We start from the raw sequence: 9,643 nt of genomic DNA, 5'->3' as shown, positions 1-9,643 counted from the left end.
TGAAAAAGATTTACAGCTGTTCAAAAATTAGTGAAAATATTGAAGAAATGTTGTGCACAACAACGGTTCGCTCGCTTCCGTTCTGGAAATTTCGAAATTTCGATTTACACTGATTGAATATTATTTCTGGCGGAAAATGGCAAAAAATAGTCGACCAAAATGGTATGTACATACATATTTGTTAATTCATTTATTAGTAAGTTGAAGGTTGATTAGAAATACGAAAAGCCTTTTTCGACTACCCAATATTTGGTGGTTTGTTTTTATTGACCGCATACCGCAAGTGTGTATTATTGTAATAATTTAAATTCTATTAGTAAGATATAGAATACAAATCAATATAATATATATGTATATATAATACAATATGTTCTTTATTTAATTTAATAAATAAATACGTACATATGTAAGTAATATCTGATATGTACATACATACATATGTACATATATAAATGTAGCTAAGCGCATAACTCAACAACATCTAGATCAATTTTGCCAATTCTTTTTTTAAAATGTTTGTTGAGGTTCAAGGATGGTTTTACGGCAAGAAAAATTCGAATAATTGCCGGAAAACTCCTAAAACAGCCATTTTCTTTTTCCCATACAAACGAATGAATGTTTGTTTGTTAGTAACGCTACGAGAACGGGTGCACCAATCTTAATGAAATTTTCAGAGGTTGTTCGTTGTGGATCGGGGAAGTTTTAGAACTAAAAATACCTTATACTTTTCATGAGAAAAAGTCGGAAAATAGAATATTTCCAAAAAGTAACTTTTTTCCATACAAATTTTTTTTAAATTTTCGTTTGTTTTGTTTTTCAATATTTTGATTTGTAAATTATTTGAATCGTTCAATTTCAGTCGATTGCTTTTTTATTCCGGCTATTCAAAGGAAAATTATTGAAAATTATTCCGTGAAAACTTTACGCGTGTTTCACACAAAGTGATCAATTGCGAAGAGGTCGCGCTAATACCGGTCGGCGTTCTTTTTGCCACCAACTTATGGCAACCCAAGGCAAGAAGTACTCCCAGGATGCGGTGACATACGTGCGGAATTATGGATCGCGACTTTTCAAATAACAGTTATGATGTTTGATGGACATTATCTTGAAGCAACGTATATGTGGTGCTGTTAGATGCTAGATGTACTCTGTTGAGTGGCAAAGGAGAGGTTTGTCGCACGCCCACATTCTTTTTTGGATGGTGGTTACACCAGATCAAATTGATAAAATCATTTGTGGTGAAATTCCTGATGCAGAGAAAGATTCAGTATTATACGAAGTGATGAAAACCGATATGATTCATGGGCCTTGCGGACACCACAATCCCTTTTTGGTTTGTATGTCTGACAATAAATGCACGAAACAGTATCCACGTGCTTTTCTTTCGGAAACACAAACTGGAAATGATGGATATCAACTCTATCGGCTTTGCTCACCAGATAACAGAACATTCAGCATTCAATTTAGAATAGTGAATATCGAAGTTAACAACACATGAATCGTACTATATTCACCATTATTCACTTATGCACATTTAAAACTCATATCAATGTTGAGTATTCCAGTTTAGTGTAATCAATAAAATAGGTTTGTAATTACGTCACCAAAGGAAGCAACATGTTGGTTATTGGTCTTGAATGGTACGGTCGATACGTGAACGTACGGTTGAAACGTGATACGGATATTTACTTTTGCAATTCATGAACGTTTTCCGACTGTTCTGCGTCTCGCAGTTAATTTTGAGAATGCCCAAAGATTGTATTTCAGCCCAGAGAAGTAGTACAGCCAGTGAAAACACCCCCAGCAACAAAATTAACATTGACGAGTTTTTTCTCAACTTTCGTCAGTGATGCGTTTGAGAGAACATTGCTCTATTCGGAAATGACTTGATATTATACCTGGAATGCATCGTCGAAGAAATAGTTGCGCAGAAAGCAAGGCCAACCAGTAGATGGACATTCAGGTGTGTTATCTACTTATGCATTAGAAAGAATTTACACAATCCACCCGAAAAACGAAGATTGTTTCTACCTTCGGTTCTTCTTCTTCTTAATTGGCGCAGACACCGCTTGCGCGATTATAGCCGAGTTAACAACAGCGCCCCAGTCGTTTCTTCTCTTCGCTACCTGGCGCCAATTGGATATTTCAAGCGTAGCCAAATCCTTCTCCACCTGGTCCTTCCAACGGAGTTGAGGTCTTCCTCTTCCACTGGTTCCTTCGGCGGATACAGCGTCGAATACTTTCAGAGCTGGAGTGTTTTCGTCCATTCGGACAACATGACCTAGCCAGAGTAGCCGCTGTCTTTTAATTCGCTAAACTATGTCAATGTCGTCATATATCTCGTACAGCTCATCGTTCCATCGAAAGCGATATTCGCCGTGGCCAACGCGCAAAGGGCCGTAAATCTTTCGCAGAACTTTTCTCTCGAAAACTCGCAACGTCGACTCATCAGATGTTGTTATTCGCTAAGGATTGGAAATGGGGAAATTCGGGTCGATACTTCCAGTGGTTTGATATCAATTCCATCTGCCGTTTATCAATTAACGAAAGATGAACGCATCACGAATGTTCGGACATTAGACAAATTATCGTAACTACGATTCCTTAAGTACACGCTCAATGTTAGCTGCCAAAAATACCGATGTTGTTGACTTAAAATGTAAGATTCAAAGTCAAATTCCGGGAGACTTGCGCTCATAAAAATCGATCGAGGCTTGGTTTTGCCACCTCATCATTTGCGTCTCAAAGTTGGATCTGTCGTTATAATATTCCGCAATCTGTGCTATCGAATACAAGGGGGCAGAATGCTTGATCCTAAGGTATCCTTTGAATTCTAACAATTTGCCATTTCAGTTCATTCGTTCGTATTCGGTTTCCAGTGAAAATTGCATTTGCGATTACACTCAGGCATACGTGGCGTGCTCACGAGTTGGAAACACATCTTTTCTGTACACCGGAACAAAAACCAAAAAATTTTGTTTATCAAGCTGCGTTACATTGAAAAAAAAAATGATTTCCATTTCAAAACACATAATTTCACGCAGGACTACGGCTGCGGGGTCAGCTAGTTATATAATAATATTATATATATTGTCACTTACGAGTAAAATACACCAACGCAGAAAGAAGTAATATGCGAAAGTACTTCAGTCACCCCGATATGATGTATGTAAATTTTATAATATTATCACAGAGTTTTAGTTGTTTGTGTTTATTAAATATAAATCACGTATTACACATATACATATGTAGAAAGTATTTTTTATTATAGTTAATATAGAAAAACGAATCACGCGAAAACATAAACAAAGAAAAATCGTTAAAAATCCTGCATATTTGCTGTTTAAGATGTGGCAACGCTCGCTTTCCTCATAAGTAAACAATCTAACCTTTTCACCGATGAGTGTGCTAAGTGATTTTTAAATTAATAAATTTAGGTAAAATATAGCAAAATAAAAGTGAAATGTGAACTTATTTCAATGCTTAGAATTTATATTTAAATATAAAGAGTGAAAAACGTGAAAAAAATTTAGTGAAACATAGGGAAATACCATGTGTTACTAGTGCAAATTTTTGAACTTTTAATCGTTAATATTTTAAAAAATAAAAGTTATTTTTATATTTTTGGACATTCCTTCTCTGGAGAAGCTCCCCTACCCCATTTATACGGAAATTCGGTTTTTTTTACCCCTTTGCTAAAGCAATCGGAATCGTGCCCGATGAAACATTATCTATATGAATGTTTCACAATTCAATTTAAGAGACATGGAGACCAATGCTCCAATTTAAGAAACGGACACCTCCGGTCTGGCGTTCATGCGCCACGCTTTTTAATCATTCAATCATTAGGCGATGAACTCCTTATTTTTGGATTTTTTATCAAGTGGAGTTTCTACAAATTAGAAAATTTCAGATATTTTCTAAATTGCATATTTAAATGTCATATGAATGGAGCGGAGACTAAAAACAAGTGGATATTACCTTTATATTTACAATCTGTGATTTGCTGAACTTGTTAAGACAGCTTCTTGAAAGATATTATTATTCCAGCTATATGGCATCAGGAACAATTTAACTAATACATATAATTGGTAGTGGTACTACCTTTCCTAAGAAACTGTGATGCTAGATGCGGACATCTCCGGTCTGGCGTTCATGCGCCACGCTTTTCAATCATTCAATCATTAGGCGATGAACTCCTTATTTTTGGATTTTTTATCAAGTGAAGTTTTTACAGGGCCTGCGTTGCATGATACGTAAACGTATGATCGCATAAACAAGTATAAAGCTTAGAAACTCACTTTCTACTCAAGGGAGGATATCAACGTGCTTTGCATTTTTCTGAGGGTAAGAGAATCAAACGAGCAACAAGTCGTACTGCCTTATCGACAAAAGCTAACTCGCTAACTCGGTGTTTGCTGAAAAAGCTAACAAAAAACAATTTCAAAACTGCACAAACAAAAACAACCTAAGTGTGTGCCACTTAAAGATAACAAAAAGCACCAAAAGCTGACAGCGAAGAAGATACGCGCGCGCACTCCACACACGAGCGCCTGGCATTTCTTCTATCTGCACGGCAAGAAGTTGGCGGCAAAGCAGCGACCGAGCCGAAACGGCCAACAGCAACAGTCAGTCACAATTCATCTTTCGCAGTAAGTAAATGTTTAGCGGCGCGCGTTTGCCGGTAGGAACCACACACATATTATTAAATACATGAAAAGCACAAGCGAAAAGACAAAATTAAAAGTTCAGAGTTTTGGGAAATTGTGCAAACAGGAATTTATCGAAAATATATTGATATATGATACATCCATATATTATATACATATTTAAGTGCGTTAATGAGAAAGTGTTTCCTTAACTAAGTGTCTGTGTCTACTCGCTTCATTTTTTGTGCCTTTAGCGTGCGTGATACTCTGCAACATATTAATTTCGAATTGAATCGGTCTACTAAAAAGTTGGTAAAGAAGCTTAATGTATTAAAGGTAAATTTGTGCATATTCTATTTTTATTGTTCATTCTGAAGTGACAACACATTTTTAGTAAAAAAAAAAAGAAAACAATAAAAAATTCATAAATGTCCGTTTAGCCGGTATAAAATCGAATTCGCCTCAAGTTGTGTTGCAAAAGCAGTCATCAGCGAAAAGTATTAAACAAAAGATAAGCGCTCCGAAAGGCAGACAGCAATGAAGGTAGAATCAAATAAATTGACGGTTACATTTTGATATGCATACGAATTGAACGCTCCCTGCGCGCCCGCATACCAAAGCGTACGGCCTCGCTACCACAGTCAGCAATAATAAAACGAACTACAACAAAATTAATAAAAACAACAACAATATAAAGAATAATAAGATAAAAAAGCTTTAATTTAAAAACAACAACGACAAATAATAATAATCAACAACAACAGCAAAACAGTAATAGGAAAAGGCAACTACAGTTAAAAATTATTAAACAACAATATTAGCAAGAAAAAGACAACAAAATTTCCTCTGTTAATTTTCAAGCGTGAAGCGGCAGCAAGGAAGGTTCAATTAAGCCACAAAAAGCAAGCACCCAAACGGTGTACGACTTCATTTATTCGAATTGGAGTTGAAATTAGGTAAACATAATTTGCATACAAACAAGTATACATATGCATTTACAAGCGTATACATTTAGCCATATGTTTATTGAGTAGCTTTTAGGCCAGCATTTGGCCAAAGAAAGTGCGTAGGTATATACTCATACAAAAAATACAAACAAACATACACATGTACATATATACAAGCATACGTGCATACGAACATCCACACATATGTAAATACATATGAATATACATACATATAAGCACAAAAGTATGTGGGTGTATTTAAAGAAATCCAAAAGAATTATTTCTAAGCCTGTTCTCTTCAGGCGGCTTAAACGCTACCGCCTGTAAGTCACATTGTAAAAAGTTGTGTAGACAGTTACTTTCTTTAGGCGACACTTTAGCAACGACTTGTTGCTTTCGCCAATTTTTATATGGCTATGTATGTATGGAAAAATAAAGACACACAAGTAAGGAAGGGATAAGTTCGGGTGAAACCGAACATTTTATACTCTTGCAACTTAAGGTACAAACGTAAACCAAAGGATCGGAACCCAAGAAATTAAATATGTATATAAATAGTGTCAGTATGTACATATATTTACAACTTATATGTACACTGACCGGCATATTCGGCAAAAGGTTTGTTATAAAAACGAAATTCATAACGTATAAGGGAATTAGGTGTAGTATTGGCCCGATTTTATATATTTTTGGCAATAGCACATACTGTTATGAGTAAAACGCGCTCTCTCATTTGCATTGAGATAACTCACATTTGCCGATATATGCGGTATAAAGTCACCAGATAGTTTGAAAGTACTCTTTGTATTAGGTACTTATGTATATGGGAGCTAAGGGAAGTAATGACTCGATTCAACCCCTTCTTTGGCGCACATACATACTATTATCAGGAAAGAATTCTCTCTGAATTTCATGAATAGCATATACCTATCTCACATATTGACCAATATTTGCGGTAAAAAAATAAACTATAAATACTAGGGTCCAAATATTCGGACTTGAACAGTTTTGGTTGGATTTGGACAATTTTTGCACATAAGGTGTCATACTTTAGAGGTAAAGTTTTATCCCGTTGTGTGGCAGTAGTTGTTTCTTGATTTGTACACTGGGAAGTTAAATAATTAGATGGAATTTAAAAAGGTCGCGTACGAAATTCGGTTCCTCCGTTTTGTGTCATTACAATATTTTAATTTTTACTCAAGTTAAACTTGCACAGATGCCACATTTTTAACTCATCTCGTCATCCTGATTCATTTATATATGTATAACACTGTGATCAAATTGAAACTTGATTTTTTAATTTATACTTCGCGTGTTTTTCGAATCGGTAAATTCGGTTTTTTCTGTAGTTGGTAGTACGCGTCGTTTTGTGAGGTTCTAAAAGTGAATTCTTTAATTTTTACAATGTCTGAATTTATTGAACAAAGCAGTGCGTAATGCACCATCTCATACTGCATTGGTTATTCGTGATCACAAATTTTCAACTAATATCGTGTCGCTACCACCGCATTCGTCGATTTCTCTTCGTGTAACTAACTTCTGGCTATTCAGCAAATTCACATGACCACTCCGAGGACACCGTTTTGACTCAATTGAGGATATAAAAGCTGAATCGAAGAAGACTCTGATGGCCATCACGACGGAGGATTTTTCCAAGTGCTATGATGACTGGAAAATTCGTTGGCATATGTGTATTGCAGCGGGAGGGGATTACTTTGAGGGAGATGAAATGGACAAAATTCACCTTTCAATTTGGTTACTATTAGGTGATAAAAACAACCACAAAAACAAAACAAACAAAACTCTGTAGAAACATGTTGTAGGGGTATAAAACAAAACCAATGTAAAAATACAAAGCGACTGAGTTGTAGACTATAAACGTTGCTGTTTCCGGTGTTAAAACAAATTAAACATGTTCATATTTGGCTAGTGGACTGGTTAATGAAGTTGTCAGAAGAATTGCAAAGAAATGTGGAAATAAAATTAGAAAATTTCAGCTATTTTCTAAATTGCATATTTAAATGTCATATGAATGGAGAGGAGACTAAAAACAAGTAGATATTACCTTTATATTTACAATCTGTGATTTGCTGAACTTTTTAAGACAGCTTCTTGAAAGATATTATTATTCCAGCTATATGGCACCAGGAACAAATTATGATTTCGGAATTAACTAATACATATAATTGGTAGTGGTACTATCTTTCCTAAGAAACTGTGACGCTAGAGTAAAACTCTTTCCGAAAATCCCTTATCATAGGTTCAATGAATTCTAAACCTTTGGTATGATTGATAAATGTAGTTCTCAAGAGTAATTTCTACGATAAAATTGCCCTAGGTGGCGCTGAAGTAAAATTATTCTCAAAATATATATGTATATCTGGTCCAATACTGTTGGCAACATAGTTATAATGCACATAAAATCGTTATATATAGTATGTACTATATTGCTAATGGTTTTACTCTCCTAAATAAATTGTTTGCTATTTAATTTAAGTATTTATTTAAAACTAGTTGATTTTGAACCACTTTTAGATTTAGCCCAATCGTACCTATTTTAGGCGCAAAGATATACTGTTATAAGTACGAAATGTTCTGTAATACTCATTGAGTTAAATTTAGTCGAAATCGTTCAGGTCGCGAGATATGTGATTTGAACAAAAAGTGGGCGGTGCCACGCCCATCGTCCAAATTTCACAACGGCTTTTAGCCTTCTAAGTAGTTTGAGTAGTTTTTAACAGTAACATTCTATGGGAAATGGGTGGGGCTATCATTTGATTTCATCCATTTTCGCACTTTCGGTAGGAGTTCTTATAATATTTGCGCGTGACAAAATTGATAACTGATGTGGTTTAGGAGATACATAAGTATGTACATTAAATTTATTAGAGGGCGGGGCCACATCCACTTATTCAAAAATTTTGTGAACACAGGTGTCCTTTGCTTTTGCGGTCACCTGTGCCAATTACAGTTTTATATATTAATTTAGTGCTTAGTTATGGCATTTTATATGTTTTCGGATTTGTGGGCGTGGCAGTGCACTTTGGCCGATTTTCATGAAAAGCTGGGCAAAACCCGAATTTTTTTTTTGGAATTATCATGTTAAAGCTTAAAAAATCTTCAAGGGGGCACTGCTGTGTACTGTCAAGAAACCTGAACGAGTTTTCTTGTGTATTTTCCGGGTTAGAGTCAGTCGTTTCGAGTCTCTAATTGCGCGCGGTTAAAAAGTGTCTATCCAGTGATTAAGAAAAGATTTTTCTGTATCCAGTCCACTGGAGGGTGTTATTGAAAATATGTATAACATACATAATATGTGAATCATTTGCTCTGAATAAAACAAATGACTGTCAAAATCATACGTCAAACACCTTTGCCGACGTTCAAAGTTATGAGATTAAAAGAAATGGGTGGTCAACCAATGCTTTTCTCGTCGGCTACAGTATCATTTATTGATATTTCGCAAAATATCGTGCCACGAGGCACCACTGCATTTTTAATGTCCGTTTTCATTTTGCTTGCTCGCAGCTCGCAACGTATAATATATTAGGTGCTAAATAAATAGGGACATAGAGTGCTTTTTCTGGACCCTGGGCAAAATAAAATTGTAGAGTGCCTTTAAAAAAAACCAATGGAAATTTTAATGATACATCTGATTCTCATAATAGATACTCAAATTTGATTATATTCTTCTTCATTCTAAATTACATTTGTGTTAGTCTTGAAAGTCTGATGATTTTTAGAAAAAAATGGGATGGTATTTGTGTAAAATTCGAAGCAGTAAATTGTCTTTCAAGAGGCTCTGATAAGGGAGTTCGAGAAAACTGTTTTGCTTGCTTTTGTAAACATGTCATATTACAAGTTATATCATGCGGTTTTGCAGTCAACGTCGATTTGTTCAAAGAACATTGCTTCGATACCGCAAAAAAAGTATCAATGGTACTACATTTAAGCTTTTTTGGAAAATCGGCTACCGTGCAGTTGTCCGATTACGCCCATCTACGAACTCGTAATTTTTTGTTGTACTAACGAACACGTTTTATCAAGATA

General features: G+C 35.3%; 1 protein-coding gene across 5 annotated transcripts in view; it reads left to right on the top strand.

Annotated features, from left to right (window-relative positions):
* Window positions 1–4,534: 4,534 nt before the first annotated feature.
* Window positions 4,535–9,643, top strand: part of LOC105224104 (unconventional myosin IC) — a 67,436-nt gene continuing 62,327 nt past the window's right edge. For 2 of the 5 annotated variants that reach the window (XM_029549364.2, XM_049457870.1), the window contains exon 1: window positions 4,659–5,605. The gene's annotated coding sequence lies outside the window, so the exon portion shown is untranslated. The other 3 variants (XM_049457872.1, XM_049457869.1, XM_049457871.1) reach the window with 3 other exon arrangements.

This window comes from Bactrocera dorsalis, chromosome 5, assembly GCF_023373825.1.
Source record: "Bactrocera dorsalis isolate Fly_Bdor chromosome 5, ASM2337382v1, whole genome shotgun sequence".
Taxonomy (NCBI): Eukaryota; Metazoa; Arthropoda; class Insecta; order Diptera; family Tephritidae; genus Bactrocera; species Bactrocera dorsalis.
This window is presented reverse-complemented; position numbering and strand designations above follow the sequence as displayed.